This window comes from Anopheles gambiae, chromosome 2, assembly GCF_943734735.2.
Source record: "Anopheles gambiae chromosome 2, idAnoGambNW_F1_1, whole genome shotgun sequence".
NCBI classification, from domain to species: domain Eukaryota; kingdom Metazoa; phylum Arthropoda; class Insecta; order Diptera; family Culicidae; genus Anopheles; species Anopheles gambiae.
This window is the reverse complement of record NC_064601.1, coordinates 43,185,743-43,212,762: the sequence shown is the minus strand read 5'-3', so window position 1 is coordinate 43,212,762 and position 27,020 is coordinate 43,185,743. Positions and strand designations below refer to the sequence as shown.

At 40.1% G+C, this 27,020-nt stretch overlaps 1 protein-coding gene across 6 annotated transcripts in view; it reads left to right on the top strand.

Moving 5' to 3' along the window:
- The window catches only part of LOC1271567 (protein winged eye), a 309,805-nt gene that overhangs the window by 72,261 nt on the left and 210,524 nt on the right, over window positions 1-27,020 (top strand). The window lies entirely within an intron of this gene.

Below are 27,020 nucleotides of genomic sequence, written 5' to 3'. Positions count from 1 at the left end.
CTGGTCCGTATCCATTAAAACTCTTTCGTACCATCTTGGTGAGGACGACGGGAAAAGCTGTCGTTTTCACACAAACACACATACATATACACGTACGGTTGATATACCCGTCGACATCCATCCGGAGAACACCGGGGTGACTTTCGGTTCCGGTACCGATTTATGGGATTCATGTTGTGGTTTCTTCGGTTTGCAATTAAGATGCCTCCACGCAAACCTCCCCTTAGGCCGGCTGGCGAATAAGTAGCGAGCAAGCAGCTTGTAAGTTCCACTGTAATCGGTTGTAGTGACGGGTCAGATGGTACCGAAATTCGTAATTTACCCACAGCATCTGTTGGGTTGGAATGTTACCCGTTTGAGAGGAGCATTGTTGATGACGACGACGGAAGCTATTAGCATGCCCGGGTATGAATAGCTCTGCGCTTGTTTTTTCCTTACCCTTGCACGCGTGTTAGCAGATTCGTTGATATATGATGGTGAGGCATTTATATGTGTTTTGTTCAGACGTACTTTTATCTACCATAATGTGTTAGTGAAATGTATTACAACATGTGATATAAGCCAATGGATCCAAGTTTGTTTCTATTTTGTCAGGAGATTTTTAATGAATGTAGTATACAGCCTAAACATGTATACAAACATATAACCTGATCCGAGTATGCCACGAAATAAGGTAGTCTGTTCGCAGCTGCCTCTTGGTCGCTACCATTGCTACCAAGCAAATCTATATCTGGATTGGAAAATAGCCTCTTTAAATATAATAGATTTAGTTATAATTATGATATGCAGAGTTCGCAGTACATGTGACGTTTCAATTATTCTTTTTGGTTAGGAATATTGGCTATTTCTCAAAGGTGAGCTTGTTATCTACTGAACAACTTGCCCGGATTGTCAGATTTTCAATTTGGTTCGTGTACCAGAACACGGTAAAAAAATACTCCTGTTTACAAATACGAGGGACAACCGGCAAGCACATGTTAAACCCTCTGAACCGAAATTCTTGGCTTCTTCATCTGGTTTGTGTGTGAGAAAAGGGAGTTTAAGGGGTGGTATGATCCAATCAGCAAGAATCTTGCCACCAGCTATCCCCGCAGTCGGCTATCTGTCCCTTGATAAGGTTGCTGCCACCACCATCGCCGATTTGAACGATGATTGACAATGAATATGTATGGTTTTTATGCCGCGAGATGCGCCAAACCTCTGGTAGCCGTTTTGTGCTGACATTTTTTCTGTCTTTTTCTCTTCTTTTTGGACATTTGTTGGATCTTTCGGCAGTCCCATGCCTGCGCGCTTGCTACAATCGGCTTTATTGTGCCGAAAGCCAACTGACGCGTGTTCGACCGGGATGGATGATTTTTGCACTCAATCACAGGCTTGCGTTCTGGTGAGGGAAGGTATAGGTTGACTTGCTTTTCTTTGCAGTCTCATTTTCTGTGCAGGAAAATTGAGACCGTGGACCAAAAACGAAAAAAAAGTTCCCAGCCGTAGGCATGTTTACGGCTGACTAGATCGAAAAATTTGTTTCCGTATATCTGCCATGCACTTTTTCGCCAGTAGCGAAGATTTTTTTAGAGGGTGTTCTATAAGCAGATCGTGCCTATGGTGTCGTATGTGAATCGTGTGTTTGGAATGTAAATGGAAGAAGTATTAGAAAAAAGTTAAAATATCGAACATCCGTGCGCTCGATGTTGGTTTATCATGCTGATTTTTTTTAAAGTGGTTCTAGAGCCGTATTCCAAATGCAACGAACAAGATTGTTAGAGCATTAGTGTGTACAGCTAGAGGTAATCCGATGTACGTTTTCAAAAACGGTATTGTATTACTGATTCCGACTCAGAGGTATCGCACCAAATCGAAAGACAGTTTTTCTTTTTGGATTACGTACAGGGAAACCTACACACTACTCTGTGCTTAACAAGCAAGACCAGTTCAGAATTACTTGAAGCTCTTGAAGCGTTTCTTGCCGAAGACGTCTTACAGATAAACCTTTGGTGTTGAGAAATTCATCACTCGGTGTTTGACGAAGAAGATGAAATACTCTCTCTTTCCATTCTATGTTCCTCACAGAGACATCTGTATTAATAGGATATTTCTTTTGCACGACTTTCACAAACCAAAAGACAAAGGTAGAATCCTTGTATGAAAGCAGGGTATGGGAGTACTATGTAGCCATAGCTCGCAGAGTGAAGAGGAATACACTCGCATTCGGTAAGGCATGCTTAGTAATACTGATGAGATAGACATAAACGATAAGACTCTTTAACGAGAACCCATGTGAACTGATGGGTTGTGGATGAAAATCAGGATAATGAAAAATAATATTACGTATAATAGAATTTAATACTCCTTCGTAATGGATGACGTGCGTCGAACATGCAATGATTTTAAATAAAGATTCCGGAGCTTCTTTGCCGTTCTAAATCAATCGGTTACTTGCGTTTGGGAGACGCTTTTGTTTTGTTTACTGGTTGTTACGGATGAACCTGGTATAGACTGTGTCATACATGGCTCATCATCTCGTCATTGTAATTTAAATTGAATAATTTGCCATATATAACAGGTTTCTAAAAGGATCTCAGATGGCTCAGCTCGAAGTGAAAAGATGTATGAAAAGATGTTTGTTCATAATTTCACAATAGTTTGCTTAAACTACCTTACCCAGAACGTTTCCTTACCAAAACCTATGAAGGTAAAGGAAAGCGCACAAGTGCAACGATTGGTAATGGATTTGTTGTTGTGGCAAATACTTTAGAAAAGCAGCTTATGAACTGTTTTGTACCAGCGCTGCTGCAGTTGCCATCCATATAAAATCCTTCTTCAAAATTAATTAGCCTTGCTCTGTTGTACATTCGCGAATTCACGCGACTAGCGGTTTTTGACAGATGATTTCTCAAGCATCACTTGAGCAAAATTTTCCCGACCACAAAGCGATTATGTTGAATAACTGCTTTGTTGGACTGGTCGTTAGGTTTGTAGAAATTCTACATTTTGTAGGCAAAGAGCGTTTACTCTGTACTCATTTTCTTCTTTGCGACAGGTAATGGAAGGAAAATAAAGGCTAAAAATCTACAATAAACACGCATGAACTACACTCAAAACATAGAACGGTTCACTGCAGCATTAATGCACTGTGTAAATTGTAGATGTAGTAGATTACTTTTGTATTTCAGATTTGTTGGAAAGCTCTAGAAAAAAGTATGTGCAAATTCCACAACATCAACCTAGTTTGTCAGTTGAAGGTACTAATCATATACTATTCAATATATACGAGCATGGTATGTTTAGTATGAGTAAATATAAAGGGGGGATAAGCTTAATCATACTGAACCTAATTTTCCTGTCGCTTGTTCATTCCCCGCATCATACGTGTAACCATTTAATAAATTTCTTTTATCTGTTTATGTCACAGACATGACACGGTCCCATCTCGAATATTCGAGTTGCCTTGTTAAACTGTCAATAACAGATTTATGAAACAGATTTTGTCTTCCAGAGTCTCGATAATAATAATATTGTAGAAGTATACAAACCCTCTAGCATACTTTATTGTAGAATTTGTGACTGAGGGATGACACAATTGGAGATAAACCTGATGCTTTAACTCCTTCGGCGACACATGACCTTCGGCGAAATTTCGTTCATATCAAACGTTTTAGATGAGTTGTGAGAAGCTCAGTCTAAATAAACTCGAAACTCGGAAGAAACTCGGCATTCTTAACGTAAAGCAACCCCCATACGATTAATTTTCAAAAGCAAACTACCGAGTTTTTCAATCGGGTGGTTCTAGAGTTTTGCATTTTTCAAGTAGTTTCATTTAGGATATATGAGAAACATGTATATATTTTGTACTAAACAGTTTTAGGGTGAATGGTAAACTTACACAAACAATAAATGGTTGGTGTAAAGCAAGAAAATACAGATTATGGCAATTTGTGGTAGTCCTCTGTTCATGACAACTCTAAAAAATTTAATCAACCAGATGTGCCTAGAACACCAGATTTGGTTCTACTGGTGCTTGTAATAATTTACGCCACTTTAAACCTGCATTAGCGGTAAACTGATCTCAAACAAAAGACAAAAGGTTGCACAAAACACATTCGGATGGTGAGCAATGTGAACGGCGCAAAAGAAATCACACCATCTTTCCTTAAATTATTTACTGTAATAAGAATGCAATGAACAAAGCCATCGTCCCTTATTTTCTGACATTAATGAGCTGCCTATTTAGAGTCCAGCTCTTCCAACCTTTTCTATTGCCTGGTGTGGTTGAGTTCATTCTGGCGCAAATGAAACCACGACCTTTTGGTCGTTCATTTGTCGTTATACTTTTGTCAACCACAACTCGCCCCTGAACGTCCGATATGTTTCGATGTTTGCTGTTTACGGATGACTGGTGATGACTTTTAGAACCAACCAATGAGTTGTTTTTTTATGTATTTCTGTTGTTTTTTTTTCAACATGTTCAACTCCATAGCTAGTTGAGGGTGCATTCAAAATTAGATTCTCTTGAATTTTATTTAGCATTGACGCGTCGTGTTTCGTTCCATCGTTCGCCAGTTCTAGGCGATGGACTCTTTTGTACGATGGGAATGAGCTGATAAAGATCTAATTTAGCTGCCAATAAACATATCGCGTGGTTTTTGGTGATTTTCGATAACCCGAACGACCAAGCGTGCCCATACAATATACAGCACCCGACACGACCGATGACGACAGAAAATCGACGGTCTCTCTAGGTGGGTCGAGCAGTAAAAAAGAACAGCTTTCATAAATACAACACGATTGCTTATTGTCTCGATGGTTCCGCTTCCGGTCGACGTTCGTCCGTCTGCCAGCCAAAATTTCATTCATTTCCGTTTAAGTAGTCGAAAATAAAGCGCAAATGAAACACGAACTGGACAGGAACGCGCTGCGATGAGCAGACGGTTGATTAATTTATAGCGATAAGGTATAAATGGTTTCTATACTCTGTTGTGGCTGGTTGGGTGTAGGCATGGGACAATTGTGCGAGACCTATGCCGCATACCCAGTTCACTAAAATGTGCGGTTGACCGTCGCACGCGAAAACGTGAACGCATAGGTAAATAAAAATGCAGCCTTAAAAGCAGTTCAGTTCAGTTTTTGCATTAAAATCCAGATAAAAATAAATATGATATTTAAAAAAATGTAGTTAGCTCCAATTGTGCGACTGACCTTTCGCACGCGTACAGTTCATCGTACTGAACGAACAACACCGCACGTTCACTGAAAAGAATCAAATTGCCTCTAGTTGGCTAGTTGGGTGCTTCCGGAATTGCGAGTCTATGATGTTTTCGCTTTGTTGTGTGTGTAAAGGCCGGGCTACATTGATCGTACTCCGAAGCGTAATTTCATTTTCACTAGCACATCTGGCGGCGGCTGTCGGACTTGGTAAACAATTTGAAGCCGCTTCAGAAAATATGTTATTTTAACATGTTTTTTTACTTAAATCGGAGGAGAAAAGTTTTGTAAAAGGTAGATGCACATGTTTTGCACACATTGCTTCCATTTTTATGACAAAAAGCTATTTAAAAACTACTTAATTTTGAGATTCGGCATGACCATTCCCTCGATGACAAAAAAAACTTCCACCAGCCGCCGCCAGATGCGCTAGTGAAAATAAAAATTACACTAGCGAGTACGGACAGTGTCCCCCGGCCTTAATAAGTCTTGCGACAATACAAAACAATGTTATTTTTTTCAAACCATTTTTAAATTGTATGTTAACAAAAAAAAAGTTTGAATACCATACAGTATATCTTAAAACAAGATTAAAAATACTTCAAAAACTGGATCACTACTAGACAGTCTACCAGACAAAATTTATTGTTGTGCCGTCAATTCGGACGACTTTATAACATGCCCGTCATGAGTTCAAATGTCATATGGACCGTCCCATGGCAAGAACTGACTATCCGGCAGCGGGGTACTGAATAAGTATCAAAAGCCTGTATAGGCTGTCATGTCGGCGTAGGACGTTACGCCAAATAGAAGTAGACGAATATTATTTGAAACGCATAGAGACACAGCACGCCTATACGACTAATCAAACGTATTGCTTGAATACCTATATTGTTGTCTTTACACCGATACACCGATATACCAGTTTGCGCCGATCTCGTGGAACAGTCTTCGATTGGTACGACTTTAACAATCGGTCCGTCATGGGTTCAAGCCCCAAATGGACCGTGCCTCCATACGTAGGACTTGACTATCATGCTATGGGTAATCAATGAGTCACTGAAAGTCAAGCCCACTACTGGTACAAGCATGCCTTGACCGACAACGGTTGTTGTGCTTAAAAAGAAGATATCAGGTGCTCTTTTACAATGCGTTATATGCTCACATGATGGTCAAAATGCTATACGATTACACTATTATCCCTCAATTCGGCTGCCATAGATCGACAGGACGTGCTCAATCGAAGGCTAGGACGAAATCAAACGGCCAAAACACCATCGGCATCATGATTTTTATTGCAAAACTTTGGTGCAATATTTACCAATACCATGAAATGAAACCCGACTGCTGTGTAAGCCATGTTAAGAGGTTTGTTCTATTGGAGGGCAGTACAGCGTTAGCGACATATATGTAAAAAAAACAACGAAAATCGAGACATCTGTAGCACTCTCACCGTCACCGGTTTAACTTATTTATGCTCTATAGTGTCTGCAAACTGGAAACCGCAGCATTGGTAGGAGATTTAGGAGATATAAAAAAACCACCCTTCTCCCTGATACATTCTCTATCAAACCTGTAAAGGACAGAATTCTCTATTCTGTAAAGGCGAAAACATGAGCCTTCGCCCAAGTAATATTGTTGCTAACTTTATCCTCTCGTGGCAACCGATCAAAGTCCTTTTTCGTAAAAGAGTGAAATCCAGCGGCACTGGTCAGGGGAAACATTCGATTTTCTTTTTGCGTAAAGTGAACACGTTTGCTTTGCATATAAGCTCACAAGGATGTTGGATTTGATGCTCATAGTGTTTATAGAGCAATGCGTGGCAGATAAACTGAGACAGTGGGACATCTAGCTTTGGAAAGCATCTTGCAGCAAACATTGCACTGACTACGTGCTGAATGGCTTTGTTTTCTAGGAATCAGTTGAGGTTTGGTTCGGTGTTTGTACGTCCATAAAATTTTACGATTATTGTTATTGAGAAAATATCGCACAAGAACAAAAATCAAGGAATCTGAGAAAAGAACAGGTTGATTTGTATTAGCACTGTGGCACGTGCGCTGGATGTATATACGATGTTTTTGGCAATGTAAACCGTGGAGTAATACTGAGCAAAGACAAGTAAGTAAGTCATTGCACGTTCTTAATGTTATTTCATCGGGTTTTTGTAACTTTTGCCAAGCTTTAGCGACGAAATGAAAAAAAGGTCCATGAATAAGTCACTATGTATAGTAAAAGGATTTGTTGTTTTTTGTGTAAATACTATGCCATCGGCCAGGAATGAAGGACACTATAAGTAATGTAATGAGGTTCTTTTGTACATCTGTAATAGTGGAATAAACACTTACGGGTATTGATTCGGTAATTGTAACACGGTAATTGTCGTGTGTATGTCATTTAAAAAAGATGCCTAATAGTAGGGTCTTACGTAAATAGTAAAGTTTCGAAAAAATGTTTTTTATCGATATTATTATTTCTTCTTCTTCTACTTTGTTTCAACAACCGTTGTTGGTGAAGGCCTGCCTGTTGCACTAGTGGGCTTGGCTTTCAGTGACTTATGGATTACTTGTAGCAGGATAGTCAGCACTACGTATGGTGGCACGGTCCTTTCGGGGCTTGACATTCTTGACGGGCATGTTGTTAAGTCGTACAAGTTGACGAATATAGCACGAGACCGGTCTGATCATATTTTATAAGTTTAGTCGTAGTAGCTGTCGAAATTTTGGAAGATATGTTGTCAAAAGATATTGTAGAAAGGTATTTTAGAAAGTGATACGGACTATTTTACATTCAAAATTCTTCTCACGCAACATAGCAACTCTCGCTACTCTCTTTTCCACTTTTTATTTGGAGAATAAAATCATGTTATTTTTTCAAATTACTTCAAATTAATTTTTTATTTATTTATTTCAGTTCAACGGACAAACGTCTAAATGAACATAACATAATTTAAGCTATCCTAACCTACATATTCTTGTCTTCTTCGATCCTAATAATAGTGCCGATTATGTGACTCAACTGCTTGAGAAAAAGTATCAAAAATGCTCATTTTCTATTATGATTCGTGTTAGAGGACTCGATTTGTCTCTGGTTTGATATATCGAACTGAACGAAGGTCATTTGCATTACCTGACTCAAACGGAGACCGTTTTTTGTCAAACAGCTTTCCGTCAGGTTAAAGCTACGGAAAGCGGTTTGTTTTACGGTTTAACTACTAAATACATATATTTAAACCACATGAATTGCATGTAATTAAATTCAAAAGGGATTTTTTGTAATTATTCACTACAAAAAGGGTGGGAATTACGAAATACACAGAAATTAGAAAATCATACCACAAGCGCTACTTTTCATGAGATTGCCAAACACATTTAAAGAACAATAATATGCCACACGTAGAAATAATTATAAATTGGTACGATACTTCCTGCGTTACGCGTTGCAATTTGTTTTGACAAACAAATCCATTTCAGATCAATTTGGTAGCAATGTCTCGAGTCAACGAAAGAAGTCTCTAACAAGCTTGTATAATACCGATTTCGTTTCAGTTCGTGTAGCGCGATTTTGTTTGACACATTTCCGTTTGAATCAGATAATCGACACTAATATGTTGTTTTTGAACGCTTTGAAAAAATAGAGCTCTATTTGTTGAAAGTCTTGCTCATAGCTGATATAGGATATTCGCATACAATGAATTAAGAGGCCGTAGGGTGTCCCTCGCTCTAAGATTACGTTTAGGTATGTTCAAGTCAACTAATATCTCTGGTGCGTCAATCTCATTGTTTAATATATTTGCTATTAATGTTGCCTGTGCGACTTGGCGTTTATTATTATGCAAATTTCAAATAATTTCAGTTTTTATTAATAAAAATTCTCAAACTCAAGGACTCAAACGGTCTGAGCTTCAAAGCTTTACTCTGTTGATTATCTGTTGCATTATATGCATGCGAAATTTTAATCCAATTTGTAATCCAAACGGAATCTTCTCTCCTACTTTCGATACGTTGCCATTGCTGATATCGCGTACGTTTGCTTTGAAGTTTCGTTGCTATCGCGAAATATTTTCAATTCAAAATTGCTTTGGATGTCGCGTGCAACCACGCAACCTTTGTGGCAAGAATAGTCTCGTAAAAATAATGTTCCTTTGATGAAAAACTTTGCCATGTCTATTAGTAATACTTTGCAATATGTATGTTTCACAACATCGATTCACTGTGTACTAAGTTCTGATGGTATGAACATTTTCCTCGTTGGTTTATTTCCAAGCGCTGAAACGTTCGTTCATATGCAGATTTTAAATTTTATTTATTTATCGTGCAATTCGGCCGTATTTATAAGGTTTAATTGCAGTTATATGTAATAAATTTTTACCTCAAAAATACTGAAAAAACGCGTAATCACGTTAGAGTTTCTGCTTTTATTTAAAAAAAAAACAACATCAACAATGTTTAACACCTTTACAACGCGTTCGATTTTGTTTCCATCCGTACTACGGAAGGATTACAAGCTAAATGGACACTCGTTGTAAATTCGTTTGCACTTCACATGCTTGCGGTTTCGTAGAGTTAATACGTATTTATTTAAAAACAGTGTATCCTTTATTGACTATCATCATTATCCATCGGATTACGCCCCAACCTCCACTGGCCACTGCATTCCACATTTCAGCAACAATGTACGCCAGTGCCGTCAACATGAATCGATTTCAAGAGCAGCACTGAAGTTTAACTCATCTGGTGACTAGTGAAATGTCGACGTTAACATGACTGCAGTTACGATTGCAGTCTGTTAATGTGCTTCAAATTAAATTAACTTCAATCGTGTACATTCGCAGAATTGGATAGTGTTGACGTCCGTTTCCGACATCTCATTTATGTATCCCAAACTGGCGCGAGGGCATGATTTTTATGTTATTTAGCTGCCCCCATCGCAACGGTTTGGAATCGATGCGATTTAAATCAATTTCGAATTAATCAACTGTCAATTGCTGTCAATGTTCGTTTCCGCCATTTGAAAGTACAGTAACGCCTCATGGATAGCGCACAGCATAGCCCTCCCTTTTTTGCAACTAGTTGGCTAGTTCTGATCCCTTTTTCCTTGGTCCGAATGTTAATTGACCCATTTTTCAGTTCATTTCCAAAGAGGGTGTATGAATTTGGAAACATGTTAGGGAGTTATTGCTGAACGATGCCAAAGGCATGTTGCCGTCATGGTTCGTTTCCACTCAAAATTTTCCATCTTGGCTTGAATGACCAAGGATTGAAATAGTAAAATATTTCCCTACCGGGGCGGGAGGGATGAGTGTGGCAATTCAGAGGGAACAGTAGTGATTGAAACCCATTGCCGGTTTGCGGTTAGCGAACTAATGAAAAAACAAATTAGATTTGTGTGAGGGATGCCCAACAAAATAGTATACAACCCTAGATAAATAAAACCTTTGGAAAAAAAGCTAGGCAAATGTCCAATCCTCCGCAGGGATTATGTAATCGCGTTAATTTTGCATGATATACATCTAAAAAAATTGTGTTGCCCCTTTTACATCATACATTTGAATACTTAAATTATTGAAAAATATGTAGACAAGAATTTATTCTGCATGTATTAATAGGTAATTTAAATACATAGGAACATTTACTAAAATATTCTTAGGTAGATTTGGAAATGAAAAACAAACCTTAGAATCGTCAGTACCAGAGAACCCTAGGTCAGTACCTCGTTTTGTGCCATTTGATCCCAGCAGCTTAATCTTTTTCCACTGTTATCATACACTACGAAAGAACAATGAGCAAACCTACAACAAAGGTAGATCATGAAGGATAATCAAAGGGTAAGGTGACCGAAACTTAATGTTTGGCCAGCATCGAGCTCGAACGAGCCGTTTCATAAAACCAACGTTTATGAATTGGAAATTTGAGACCCACGATTGTGGTTCATTTTACTGGCGAATTATTCTCGTCGTCCCGCTTTTGGTTACGATGACTGGCCTCACGGGTATTCTGCGAGCTCGAAGCGATAATGGTAGGTTACAAGGCTAAAATGAGACAAAATAATAATGGACGATCCGATGAAAATGCCGTTTTCATTCGGATTTCCAATTCCATCCAGTAGAGATTTGGAACACACACACATACACACACATACCTTCATCACAAACTCCCGGTCAGCCACTCTGCTGTAAGGCTTAATAGTAATAGGAATCCTTTCTGTGCCTGTGCTGCGCTTGGTTTAGGAGCAGAGCCAACAACAGCAGCACAACAAGAAAATCTCGTCCATAGCTGACGGGGGTAGGCTTGCTTTCGTAGCTCAAGAATGCAGTCCATGATCCGGGCTGGAGAAAGGAAGCGCATCGAATACGTAAGAGTCGTTACAAAAGCGGATCAAATTGTACGTGACGTGGTACAAGCGCCTGTCTGCGGTTCTGTCAAGTTTCTGGGCCCGGGTTCAATGTTGCTCCAGGATTCATTTGCAAAATTGATACAACAGAAACCGGCACTATGGTCAACAGAACGAAGGCACGGTTCTGTAAGGATTTTCAGCGAAGGACAGAGGACAGTGGTGCATTGCGAGAGTTTACAGGAGACTTCAATCACATCGTTAGCCTTTTCATTTGCTGCCGGTGCTAATGTGGCTCCTGTTTGAAGGTTGACCCGGGATTTGTCCCTGCAGGTCTTGGCAGAATGAACATACACTAAGCTGCCACAAGCTAGCCCCCGTTTCTATCGCAGCAATCATAGCCAATTGCTTAAAACTCAAAACGAATTAGTGGCCGACGGTCCGCTGTGTAATTTGCGAGTGATTTTAGCTTTGTAATCAACCGGCGACGGCCATTACTTAAGGATTGTCAATTCTGTTGGGAGTTTAGTGAGAGGAGCGATATCTATCTGGCTTGAATTTTAGACATTAGCACCTTCGAACGATGTGAAAAGCGTAAAATTACTAAATTTTCGCATAAAGTTTAGACGTTCGATTGGATAGATTTTCGACAAATAAATGTTTAATAAATGTGGCGTAACAAACCGCACGCTTGGCATCTCAAATTTCCCTAAAATACTTCATCACTTTCAAGAATCTCTTGCCCCTGGGTACATGGAACGTTGGTTCATAGTTTTACGGGCCATTTAACGTCGCTAGAATAGCAAGTCATCCAGTGCACCGGGTGGAGCGCAGTTGACAACTTTACCATACATTGTATCATACGTTGTCGGATCGGTAGGACGACACTGTTCACGTACCCGTTTGTGCACATATTTCCTTGCCAAACATTCATCTTGCGCACCGGGGATAGAAAATCGGTGAACTGCGAAGAAGCGTTGACAACCTTGAAAAGTTCCCGTGCCTCTCGTCGTCGTATCGCAATCGCTCGGGTTATTAAAGTTTGAACACGTCCTTGTAATGCGGGCGGGTGGCCCTTACATGATGTCTTACCAGGCACTGTATGAAGGATCGTTGCGGACGTGCTTTTAAAGCCAGCACTCGGTCAACAAAGTAGCAACGCTATTCGACGACCACCAACAGGCAGGGGGTGATGGGTGATGGTTATTTTGATGAGAAGATCCGGAACCATGATCCGTTCGGGGGCAGCCCGTTTTGTCTCCACCTGGGTAACATGTAAACGTTTGGATATTCTCTGGGCTGCTGCAGCGTACACGGCAAAGAAACGTGATATCCTAAACGTGGTCGGTTAGATTCGGGACATGATGGACGGCATATCGGCCATAGCTGCACAACGTTCAGGACAAAGCCTACTCTGTCCTTTTGAAAGTGCGCTCAAAGCGTCTGGCGTAGTGGTGTGCTTCAATATGTACCCCGTAGTCGTTCATTGGTCTTTTGTGCAGATGTAGTCTGATTTTCCCGTTTAATAAAGCTAATAAGAAACTTCCCTTTGAATCAAAACTGTGAAAGGACAGGCGAGTCCTTACGGTGGACTGTTGAACCGCTGGGAACAGCGAAAGGTAGGCGGTTGTTTTAATAAAGATCTTTGTTTTCGTTGAATTACAAAATAGCCATGTTTTCATAAGAGTGAATGCTGAAATAAATCAAAGTGGAATTAATGAAAACAAACACGGAGAAAGTAGCAGCACTTGGCGACAGATTGGGGTGAAAGGTGGAAAATATTTTTACTGCGGGATGAGAACAAAAACAAAATTCTCCTCGCATCGCTGACCGTGGCGGTGGTTCTAAGCATTTGCCTTCGGCCAGCTGCTTTGGTTCCCTTGATGTAGGAAATGAATCTATTATATTATGTATCCTTAGTAAATGGCAAGTCGTGAGGCGTACAACTAAGGTTCTATAGTGATGCTTAACACCCAGAAGGGTGAAGTTTTGCATGCTTTTGTACAATTATGATCGTAAAAGATGGCTTGAATAAATATGTTATTGTACATAATAGGAATATATACATGTGGGTTGTTAACCATCAAAATTAAGACGTCGAGATTGCGAAGGAAGCAAAACTGGTGGAAATGGGAAGAACCCTATATTTTTTGTCTAAAATTTAGTTACATAAGTTGTTCCCTGCGTGAGAAATGTGATTTATCTGTACGTACGACTCCAGCGTATTCGATTTTCTTTCAGTGTATAATACAACCCAAAGTTAAGTTACATTGCGTTCTGTTTATACAAGTTTATTTACAAGAGGTACTGGTCATCAGCCCGTTGTGGCGAACGACGGAAATCCGTTCGACGAGACACTCATGTCCTCTTATCATAGTTGGCAATATGTTTATCCTACTTAATTTTTGGCAGGAGAAAATAACATATGCGCGTGATAAAAAGGTGTTGGAGCTGCAGCTTTTTGATTTATTTCGAGCATGGGCATGGCTGTGTGAAGTGATGCACAAACTGTTCTTAGAATACTGTACTGTAGGTTAGAAAAAACACCATTCATTGTTGTAAGAAAACATATGTTATACCGTTTTTTTTTTCAACTTTGGCAATGTAACATATGTGGGCGGCGAATGGATTTTCGTCGTTCGTCCCAACGTGCTCAGAACCATTATCTTACTAAGTTTGCTTATTTATAATTTACACCATAGTTAATGTCTTGTCCAATCATTGGCATTTAGTCTTTAGTTTTGACATCTCGTTGCTGCTCACCGGACTATCCCACTCGATTGAGCATTTACTTATTTTTCGTTCTACTTGGCATAACGTCCTACGCGGACATGCCGTTCATACAGGCTTTCGAGTCTTATACAGTATCACGCAAACGGATGGTCAGATCATGATACGGGCGATGGTCTATTCTAAATTTGAACCCACGGCGGGCATGTTACAGAGTCGTCCGAGTTGGCCACTGTAGTACAGGATATCGAATTAACATTTACATTTTCTTGAAATCCATAAATATCTGTATTATATGTCACTTTCATTGTTGTAATCCGTATTATCGTTAGGGCGTATTTCAAATTTAAAATATAAGACAGTTAAATTTTTTTTTTTAATTTAAAAATCTTGTAATCGCTTGAGACAACAAAAATTGAAAAGTGTGTATCGAATAGATCAAACTCGATAGATGTCGTAAGTTCTCTTCATATTTTTGCCATCATGATATGCACGTGCCACAGGCGCTGGACAGCAATAAATAACTCGATAGTAATAAAACATATTTTGTTTGGATAGCATCTTCACATCCGACGCTCATATGGCTAACAACGTAGCAATCATACGCCGAGAAATATTCATTTACGTTCTCTTGTTGCTTTTGCCGAATCGGTGAAATGAAATTAGTGCGAGTTCATAAATCATTTCCCAAAATTGTTTAGAAAAAATACTGTGCTGGAATTGCTTCATGGTAATAATTGGCTTTTATCGACATCAAGAGCATCACGTTCGTAGTAAGCTTTTAATTGACAGCCAGCAGAACAAAACGATTTCATATTATCGTCGAGAGTGATTCTTAGTGGTGTTTACGCTTGACAGAGGCATTCATAGAACAAATGGATATGGTGCAAAAGCACAATAATATTTGTTCTTGCATTATTGGGAAGCATTATTCCATGAAGGAATCTTACGATGGTATTGTGAAATGTGTTTCAATCAAAACGGTAATATTACGTCGTAATAGTGGAACCTCCCATAAAACGAAGGACATTTTGTTTTCCATCTTTGCGAAAATGTAAGGTTCTTATTTCTTCTTAATTTTAGGTGATGCAATCAGTCTTTTTCAATCTGATCTTAATGGTACTCTTGATTATCTTTGCTTTAGATGTTTCGCCAGAGGAATGTTGTATGTTTCTATCTTATTCTGTCTCTTCTTTAAATGCACAAATGAAAACAACTACTCGTAAAGCATTTCATTTTTGCTAAGCAACTATAAACCATTTTTTTATTATAATAAGGGTGGGTCCATGGAGAGGGTGAAACCCCTCGCAATGTCCCAAAACGTAATGTTACTACAAAAGAATTGTTTCCCTTTACGGCAGGCCAGGTAGAAAAAACAAACGACAATCAAGATGCGGTTATGTTTCGATCTCAGACTTTCTAAAGCAAGCTTCGTACTGTTGGTAAATTCGATTATTTTTTAGTTCACTTAGTTTTTATTCATACGTGCAGTTTGATTGTATTTTTTGCACAAGTTCATCTCGCACTATTACATCGCTCTTTAACTCGTTCATAACAGACATGTTCCTCGGACTGGCTAAATCGTGAAAAAATTAAGCACTTTTTCCATAGAGCCCAGCCAGTGGACCACATCTCCAGTGTACCTAGCCATCTCGAGTACACTACCGTTTCATCGTATATCGTTGCATCGAATAATAAGGTAAGGTACACTACCAGCATCAAAAACATCATCAAAGAGAGACATGAGCTCTGTTCACCATCGCAACGATCAAGGTAGCCCTGCAGACGGGAATAGATTATCCTACCAGCGTATGTACCAGCAAAGCCGACTGGTTCGATTTGTGGACATTTTGCTCCAGGACATTGTTGGCGCTTGGGTTGGATGTGGTGCGCTTTGGCTCTGGTCTATAACGACCGACACGGTTGCTTAGGGTCGGAGCGTGAAATTAAAGAACAACATTATCCGTACATGTTCTCTGCACGACGGGCTGAATGTGTTACGCAACGAAACTAGGAAACTAGGGGTGGGGGCCGAGAGAGGAGAGATTATTCCATCATGCCAATCGATGTCCATCGTTACCAGGATCAGCGTGTGTTTTTGGGACCACATCGGGAGGCCATCGCTTCTCTCTGTGCTACGGCAGGAGTTGAACTGTGCGGATGTGAAATGAAATTTGATTTGTCTGCGTCGGCGATATTGGTGATCACACTCGTCGAAAGCGCTGTAACATTGTGCGTATGGCCGAAAGGCAGGATTGATTCACATCACACGAAGGCGCTTGAATACATTGTAAGTCTCGATATATCCTTAAAATGTATAAAATTTATCATGCGGCGATAACATAACATTAGTTTGAATATGATAACAGAAGAATATGATAATATTATAACGGTTTCATTTTTATTTTTTATTTTAAAACGTAATTTGGAGAAGCAGTTATCTTTATTTAATAATTATGCTTAAAACATTAAATTGGCGAATGATTAATAAATTGGCCGTTTTTAATCAGGTAATCAATAGTGTTACTATAGCACATATTCGACACCGCTAATTACTGATAGGTCGTTATTGCTAAGTACCTCATTTGCTGTGCAAAACAGGCAAGCTCTCTAAACTGCGCTTTCATAGCTAACGACTTAGCAACAAGATACCCAAGCCAGTACGCTAAACGTGCAAGAAAAATATAAAATATTCGAGGACTTTTTTACACCACTCAGAACCAACCACTCGTCGATGTACATCCGTTTAGCGGGTTTCATTCTCTACTGCACACCGTTTTCCGCAATTAACGCTGACGCACTTTAGCCTTGCTAATGCTCACGTACACGGTTGTCTTGCCGTGTTTACCGCACTTCTTGCACAGGTTCATCGCAAATCCTAATTCCTGTGGCTAAATTGTTGTCTGTTTTGTTCGTACTGTGTGACCGACCTAGCAAGTGCTTTTCACCGCTGGCCATCAGCGACATTACACTCATTTTTCCAGCTCGGTTCCTCGACAACGCAGCAGTTTGCCAGCATGTGGTTAGCGTACATTTCCCATGGAGTGACCTGGTGCTTTTTGTGCGGGTGGTACTCTTGCTCGTCTGGTGTGAATCTTCGGTCGCGATCACTTTGTAGCAAGTTTCACACAACAGTGAAACCATCACGTCACGGAGGTCGGCGGGGTTTGACTCGGTGTTGCGCAGCGAGCAAAGTTAGTCGAATAAATGCTGTAGTCGTTCAGCAATGCTGACAGCTACTCTTTGCAGAAGCAGTGAACACAAGAGATGGTTTGCAATGCGGTAAAATTGAGAACTACTTTGCTTCAAACGTTACCGTGCGGCTACACGAGGTGAAATATACAGCGAAATGAACTATTTGACAGGTGAAATATCTGACAGATACAGATAAAGAGTTGGGAGAGATACAATATCCGCTTTCGAAATTCCCTTAAAAAGAATATCTTTCTAAGCGGAACATTCCCTAGTTGCAAGAAATGATTAATTGTTGACTGAAAATTGACGAAATGCTTGATATTAAAGTTATTTTAAGGATTTAATTGCGATTGTGTACACGTTATTTATTTACATTGCACATCAGCTGGTTGCTGTGATACTTTATCCGTCAGATATTTCACCTGTCAAATAGTTCATTTCTCTGTATATTTCACCTCATGTAGCCGCGTGGTTAGGCGTTGCATGTCGGCTAAAATATTCAATCCACATGATGCAATTAAAACATTTTTAAGGCTTAGCTTAACCTTGTATGGTTAAGTTTATGTTTAAGTTTAAGTAAAAACAAACACATACTTTTTTACAAGCAGTCATCAATCAAATTCAAATTACAGATATCTGATTCATCTGCAATCTTCTCACGTGCAGTATTTTCTCTATATTTTCCTGTTCTCTTAGCGAATCAAATTATTCAAGTAAAGTTCGGTAGCTGTAGATTATCAATGGAAAATTCCATATAGTGAGGTGTGAGGCTTAAGTCGCAACATGTTTATTTGGAACGAAACATGAAACAGAGAAAAATAATATCCATTTCTTATTTTTTATGCAGGATATGGGGATCGTTTTGAGACTTGTTTGTCCCCATAAAGTAGATTGATACGGCTTAAGACGGACATAAATAGGTTACAAATCGGTAAAAACTAGTTTTTATTCGTGTTTCATTCTTGACTTCACATACGTGTCTTTTGTTGTCGAGCTGGTACAAAATAATGGAAAAATAATTGACTCATCTTCGGTCAACTATTGTGGATAACAAGCCTGCTTGACTCCTTGACTCCTTGACATAAATGACTTGAAATGTCATTCGTGTTGTTTATATTACATTGTATTTTTACAAACAAAATAACTGCAATATGTTTTTTGCCATGCGGAACTCAACTAAAAATAATATTAATAATTGGTAATTTATTGTTATCGTTATCGATTATCTTAACAGTTTAACAAGTTGTTTGGTTTATCTTCTACCTTTACTCTAAATTTATAGACTAGACCCATCATAGTAAGAGGGACTAATATGCTAACCAATAAATATTTCACGAGGGAAAAATAATTGTATTTAGCTAACGTTTCTTCATTTGATTGCAAATTGGTTGAAATTGTTGTTTAAACTGTACTTCAATTTATCATTCTCCCTGTTTGGTACAGTTTTATTTGAACTATTATACGCGTTACCATTGCTGGGCGCGTGTGTATGTGTACCCATTGACTTGCACATCGCTACAACGCTGCTTCCTAATGCTACGATTACCAACACGAATGTTGCAATGTCAACAGTACCATTTTCCTGGGAGCTCCGCGAGTCATTGGAAGTTGCCATACTATCTGCTACTGCTTCTACTTTATTTATCAACTTGCGGCACAAGAATGAAAAATATCAATATTTGTGCCCAAAACATTTATTCAGAACCCCTCGCTTCTGGCAGTCGCGTTAGCCACACAAAAACATGCTCATGCGCCCCTCCCAGCGGAGAAATGGCTTTTCCAACAGGTAAAGCATTGGCGTGATAGTATGAACTAGCTGTAACGGTAACGCGGGAACGTGGGGCTGTAGATGGTCTGGAAAAATATTTCACCCCAGGAGAGGAGGTAACGAGCTGATTCCATTGTGACATTTGTGTCACTAACATTTGCCTTCCCTTGCGAGGTGTTCTGGTTGGTGGGAGGTGGGCTGGAGGGCTCTTTCAGTAGGTTAAACTGTTACTGCTCGTTCGTTCGGGGTGCAGTTTGGTAGAATTATTTCTGTTTGCCATAGGTATTAGTTTCATTTCCCAACCGAGGAGCCCATCTGACACCATTGGCAACGGAGCTGGAATTCGAATGGCTTTCGTTAGTTTCCTCAAATGGTAGGCTAATCTGCCCCTGTAGCATGGTACTGGGAAAGTTTCATAGAGCGAGGCCGTGATCTGAACTGAGATTGAAAAATAAAGCTCCTTTCTAGCAAGATTGCCACCATTTGAGTGGATGCCACCGCCAATGGCATGCAATGTTTACGGTAGTAATCAAAATAAAAACGCAAACAAACTTTACTGTTCTGTCGACGGTACTACGTCTGTCGTTCTTGCTGATGGTTGACAGTTTATGCGAAAGATAAGCGAATGCAAACCCAACATGTCCGGTCAGCAATGCTTCGAGTTATGCACAAGAATACGATCTGTTGAGTGGTGAATACGAGCTCTTACATATGAATTTATGATAGATTTCTCGGTTTCAAGTCTAACGTTTCTGCAGGAGTTTTCATACCCAAGGATTCCATTGTTGATATTTCATTTCATTTTTCGGTGTTGGTTCCAACTCGAAGAGAAACAACGTCTACTTCGTCTGCGTTTACTTAAACCAGTCTTCGTCGGGGACCGTAAGCACAAGTGCAGATTGTGTTGTCTGATGGATTTAATTTAAAGCCTTCAATAATTAGTACTTCGTTCCAAGGAAAAGTGCAATCCAATTTCTGTTCTCCTCAAGAGATGAACAGAATCATGTATCCTACGATTGAAGTTATACTATGCACCTATGTAGTATGGTGGTCACTCGTCGATTTGCCAACTTTTACTGCAAGAGATTTATCGTCGACATAAGGCTAGGATTAATTGGTTAATGAAACAAGAAGGCGGTGGTAGTCTAGAGTATAATGTATTGTGTGGATGTGTCATTCGTTACAGCTTTAAAAAGCATGAGATTTGCATGATTGAACAACGATGTTAGGACTTCTCTTCTGGATAAAATATGATTTATTGGAAACATTAGAGCTTCTTTTCATTCAGAGTGAGCTGCTAATACTAATTTAAGAGGATGAATTTTTTGTGTAATTTTTTAATTCATTCCAAGTAAAAAATAGAAAAGTATAGTGTTTGTGGGTTACTAAAGAAATCAAATCATATTTACAAAATATTGTTTGAATTGCACCAGTTGTGAAGTAGTTTAGTGTTAATACACAAACGTTATTCCCTGTTCAACAAAGAGGACCACGAGACTGTCTGCATCTATAGTAACTAGTCTCGAAATAAAACAAACAGCGACTTCAGAAGTGGATGTTTGAAGTTTGGCATTCCCTCGCTTCTAGTACTTACTGTGTTGTTTCTCCTACGCAAAAGACCCTATTGTAGCTTATAATTAATGAATCTTGTGATGAATCTATTTCGCGCCCGAAGGACATTACTTTATGCAACGAAGAAGAAGGTTAGTATCTGTCTTCCAATATTCGATTGCTACATAGCCAGAAGCATTACGATACCGACAACGTGTCAGAGAAAGGGCCGGCTCCAATTCGATGCCGGAGGTTGCTCTCTTGGCAACCGAGCAAAGTTGCCTGCGACCACTTCCCTAGCAATAAATCTGATTTGTCAGCCCACCCTTTCAATGATCTCAGCACATTCTATGGTATCCTGGATTGGTATTAACACTCCCATTTCACACACGAATTGAATCGTAGCAACAGGCCGCAGTAAACGGTCTAGGTACGTAGAAGGCATTGTGGCTCAAATCATGGAATCCTTCGACACAAAACCACTTTAATTAGGGGAATTCAAGCTAAATAATTAAAAAAAAATATCCTATCCATCACCAGTTTTCACACTCCTTTTGTGGGTAGCCGTATAAATGGACGATTTTTTTTTTCAAGCAGCTACTGTAACAGCTTTTTAAGCATATCTCTTTGCCTTAAGCGAACGCGAGGACGTGCTCAGGTGAAAACATGCTATATACCAGAAGGTGGTAGGATAGCAATGCGCGCAAAATATCCTCGAGCCAAAGGAATAACAAATGAAATGAGGGAAGGAAAAGGATTAGCAGCTGTTCGGACTATTCGCTACTCGTTTTGCACGTCGACAGAACTGTGAAACGTACACAGACAGAGATTATAAAAGTGCAGGTTCTAACAGAAATAGGATTCTGTTTATTTTTTACTTCGCTCTGCTCAACCTTTAAAGACCCGAGTTGATTGCTGTCCAAGATAGGAGAGCAAAAAAAACTCGTGAAGGTGAAAGTAATATGCACTCAATTAAACCACATTTAGCAGTAAGATGGACCGTAGCGGTTAAGCAGGTGTCAGCAAACCTTTTTCGTATGATAAAACAAGGTTTAGAAGTCAGCAGGTATACACAGCAGACATCAAACAGGGTTTATCCTGAGAGTTTTGCTTGGTTTTCTTATTCTTTTTTTGTTATTTAAATTCGATATGCAATAATAATTGTTCTCATTCGTATTAATGAGTTTTTAAGTATTACAGTATTACATATTTTGGGAATCACTGTTTAATGTGCGTCATGAAAAACATTCCAAAGGAAAAAGGAGACTTGTCACATCATCACAGTGGCTACTACTGGGCTCAATGCTAGGCTAATTATATAACTAACATTTGTGATAAATTGTTCAGTATTTATTTCAACGAAGATACGAATCAGACACAAATGTCATTTTTCCATCCGATTTACTTTAAAGTAGGTTTACATCGATTCTTCCGTGCAATGGGTGTTTGAGGTTCTCATCTGATTAATTGCTCAACTCTCAGCTATGGTATGAAATGACGTATCTTCAGACAAGATCTTGGTTACCTGAGCGACTGAGCTTCACCAAATACGGAACTTTCAAACACTCAATTGGCTACGGGTATCATACGTTATCTGATTTTGGAAACTAGTCTACAACTTTTATTAAATTGTTAAGTCGTCTAACTCCATGTTTGTGAAAGTTGCAAGCAACTGGTAGATCATACAAAATTGTTCGTAATGTTAGTTTCTTAGTTTGTATTCTGTTTTAGAAATATTAGAACTTTACATTTTCTAGTTTTATAAATTTTGAACTTAGCAATACATTCAGTTGTTTGTTATATAATAAATACAAAGGAAATACGTTCGATATTGCTCATAAAGCTTAGATGCCTTGCAGATATTCATCAAATTTTGTCTTGAACACAGTCTTCTTAAACATACTAATACATTCACCGTTCCTAATCTTCACGGACGTACGGTTACGTGTCAAAATATGGTAAAAAACATACTACAGTTGGTACGATTTCCATTTTGTTAGCTCCATGCTTCAGGCACTCACAAACGGACCGTGTCGGCAGCCCGGAAGCCCCCTGGGGATGGGACGGAGATGCTCCTATTAATCTGTCAAATTATTCTTACACCCAGCGGATTTTCTGAAAGATGAAGCAACGTCGCAGCGAAGCAACAACTCCGCATTCACAACAGAGCGTGTTTGTGTCTGTGTGTGTGTTGAGCGGGAAAATGTAGAGGTATAAAATGCGTCGGGGATGTGATGCTCCAGAGAACAATACTTCTTCCTCAGTTGGTTCAGACTGAGTGCCTTCGGAAAATGCCGAGTTGTTTCGTTTCCATGTGCTTTTTCGTACCTCTTCTTACGTGCAATAGACGGCGTTAATGTTAGAAAGAACGGGTGCGACGTTCGAAGATGAGAGGCTTTATCAATAACGCTATTGAGTAGAGCAAGACGATGAAAATGGGCAATAGGAGATACCAAGGAAAGAAAGAGAAAAGGATAACGTGTTAAAAAAAAAAAAAGATTGCATGAAAGAGATGGGTCCGCCAACAGGGAAAGGATACACTTGTGTCACTCGTCGTTTCGCCTTGTTCCTTGTCCGTTCGATAACAAAAGGAAAACTTCTTGGCTCGCCGTGAACCTCGGCACGAGGAGGAAGGCTGAAAATACCATTTCTTCCTGCTTTGCTCAACCATGCCCTGTCAGGGCCTGTCTTGCGCCATAGATAAAGATGACATCGCCGAACAATGGAAAGTAAATTTATTTTCTTCTTCAGTCACTCATTGGCTTCTCCACACGCGCTCGAGAACTTCACCAGTGGTTCGGCCCGATCATCGTCGTGCAAGTTTGGAGAAAGTGTCCGTACCGTTTGGTTCCTGCTGCTTTGCTTAGGATGCCTCTCCCCGGCTTCGCTCGCTCGGTGGACCTTATCTTTGTGAACCGTGGAGTAATTCGGTGCGGTATTTAGCACGTTCCGTGTAAGACAGCTCCGAGTGCCATACATCAGCTTATCCTTTATTTGAATGGTTGAACAGCTGTCAGCATTGATATCTCGGGCATAGCTCTGTGGACGGACCAGAATGAGCTGCTTCGAATGACGTTCTTGTAACGGTAATGTCGGTCTTGCCGGAAGGATCTGTTTCTTGCCATTGTTCTTGGCCGACGAAGCGTAATGCGTCGAATGTGATGCGGGAGAGAACCCGACGAGTGGACACGTACGTAGCTGGGATGCCTAAATTATTTACACATCATGAGAAGTTAATAGTTCAGCATAGTCAGTCACAGTGCCCTGGTCACATTCATCCTTAGAATTAACATCTATTATCAGTATTCCAACACGTAAACTAACTGCTACAAAATCAGTATCTTTTGTGAAGTAAAACAATGCTTGATCTCGCAAAAAAGACATTGTAAAGCTTTATGTGTACAACATAAAATGTCACATCTCGAATATTGATGGCGATTGTGGAAGCTTTTATTCAGTGGTGAGGTGCGCGCATCATCCGGGATCTAGCGTTGTTCCAAAGCTGAAAACGACTACTACCATAGCACCGTTGCAGTATAGCAGACAAACAAAAAATCAATTCCCATCAATTTGCAAGCCCATCGGCAAGGCATCGTGCGAACGCGGGATCGTCCCGTTTGCCACCACCATCGTTGGTCAGCCGAAAGCCAGTTAGAAGCCATTTCCAAGTTCCATATCTACGGAACGTCGTAAACGGACGGAATGTCACACTTAATCCCTCGATAAATCACCATTCTGCAATGTTCGCATGTTATGTGCATTCGGTACGCCTCGCCGGCACGACTGGCGGAAATGATAGTTTGCAAAGCATTCACAAAACTTCAGTTCCCCGCGGCATACTGGCGTTCGGAACTTTGTCTCTGTTTTTTTTTGTTGTTTCTTGCTCGCCTGGTTACATCTTCTGCGTTTTGCATACGCCATCGATGTCAGAAAGAACATAATTGCCCTGAAAGGATTTTCTCATCCACCGCCAGTGACACAGTGCCTCGACACCATCCTCAGGCGCTCTAACGCTGGTAAATTTGCCAGCAAGCGCGCGTTTTCGTACGTGTACGTTTATGCTTTGGAAGAGGCCATACCTTTGGTATTGAAGGATGGTGCAGTTCTTAGCCGCGAAATTTATGCTCCACGCAGGGATCATTTTGAGATAAATTTTTGCACCATTAAAAACTGCTTCAAAATGCATTAGGCGTAAAATAAAGCTCATCAAATTTATGGTTTCAGAAAGCAAAGCAGAGAGTAGAATTGCAACGTTACTTTAGATTTGTTTGGGTTCTGTTGTCGGTTTTTCTTTAAATTGTAGCGTTAACAGTTACATTAAATTAACAACTGAAGAAGAAACAGCTAAATTACGTTTCATAATTATTCTACAACCTTCTTATTCAGCAATAAAACATTATCAGCTCTATTATAATGGAAACGAATGTGAAACCTAGTGTGTGCGACAAGCTCAGGTCAAATAACCAAATTATTATACTAATTTGAAAAGTTTCACCTGAACGGATCCACAAAATATGTCTTTTATAGACAATGTTGACTTCAATTGTAAGGTAAATACGCTTGTAACAATAACTAACCGTTTTGTTTGTCTTCCTCAATTGACTCAGTAGAAAAACATGTTCCACATACTTTGACTGCTTGTTTCAAGATAACGGTTGTGCGGTTATCACGTCATTGTCACTGAACCGTGTCTCGTAAAGTACCGAAAATGTATGAGCTCATATTCAGCCAGAGTGCTTCCATTAAATGTGAACTGTTCCACTCCTGCCCATATTCATACATCATTTGACGACACGTGAAGGAAACACGTTTCGTTAACATTTATATTGACGGCGCTGAATTTGAATATGACTTGCCTCCACCTTGCCATCCCCGGGGTCGTTTCCACTTCCCTTCGTGCAAGGGATATTTAGCTGGAGAAAATTCCCTTCGTCTTACAGCGCCAAACAAAACAGTGCCAAAACAATAGAGGGACCGCGAGGGGGCGACGAATGGTGGATGATTTATGAGTGGTTCAGCTTGGTTCATTAATCAATTCCGATAACACATAGGCGAGGCCAAATGGGAGCAATAACAAACGATTCCGAATAGCGATTCTTCCGGCACACGATAGCTTGGCGAAAGGAGACATCCGTGAGCGATGATGAAATACACAATCATTCGTTTATTATCCGTCATGCTTTCGTGGTCACGCATGAAACGGTGGCTAGAGGGATCCAGATTGATTCGATGTTTGCACAATCCGGAAGTGGATAGCTTCATCGGTTTCGGAGGAGGATGGTGGTAAGCAAGGTCGGTGGGTACCCGGGTCCTATGGTACGACTTTTAGTGACTTTCTAGTCCTTCGTAGCGGAGACTGATTGAAGTACTTAATCATGAAACATGTCTACATTGAACAATTTATTGTTTTTTAAGATTCACCAAATGCATCGTTTTACCTCATCCTTAGGTGGATGTTTCCAACGCATGCTTACTTCCACAGAAAAAAAAATCCTTTTTGTAAAGGTCAAGCAAATAACTTTGTGCAAGTAACGAAACAAACGAAATACAAAATTACTCAACTCGTTAGCTCCGCCTTCCTTCATGTCCTCGCATTCACTTTCATCAACTGCAAGTCCAACTCATAGCTCCAGCAAGCAACGAAAGGGAAATCGTTTTTCCATCAGGTCGAAATTTAATTAGACTACCGCTCGTGCTGCATGCAAACGAGGCAGCGGAAGGACAATGACAGCGAGACTGGCGGAAAAACTTTCGCCGTTTTGGTTGGTCTCGCTGTGGTCTTGTCGGCGTCTTGAGATAGCAGCACACCACTAGGCGCGCGCTGTGTGCCCTTACCGGGAGGTGTTAAAGTTGCACGTTCCTGTCTTCACCAAAACACGATTTTCCCTGCTTTTTTCTGCCAACTTTTGGAGGATAATTGTGCGAGGGAAATAAAACTAGCCTCGGGACGGGAGCGTACCAACATCACTACCGCAATCGCTAGTCGCCTTTCAGTAACGCCAAGCTGTTGCATTATTGGCCTTCAAATGGGCAGTAAAAATAGTCGGAAAATTTATGCACAACCATGGCGAATGGTAAAACGAGCACGGGAAGAAGGCGTAGAGAGGAGGAGGGAAATAATTTGAACGAAAGTTGTTCATCTACCGTTTTTCGAGGAAAAGAAAAGGGCCACGCGCTCGGTAGAGAGTGAGAGACAATTTGGACGATAAATTCGGAGCAAATTGCAGCTCGCTATTGCTGGGCCTTC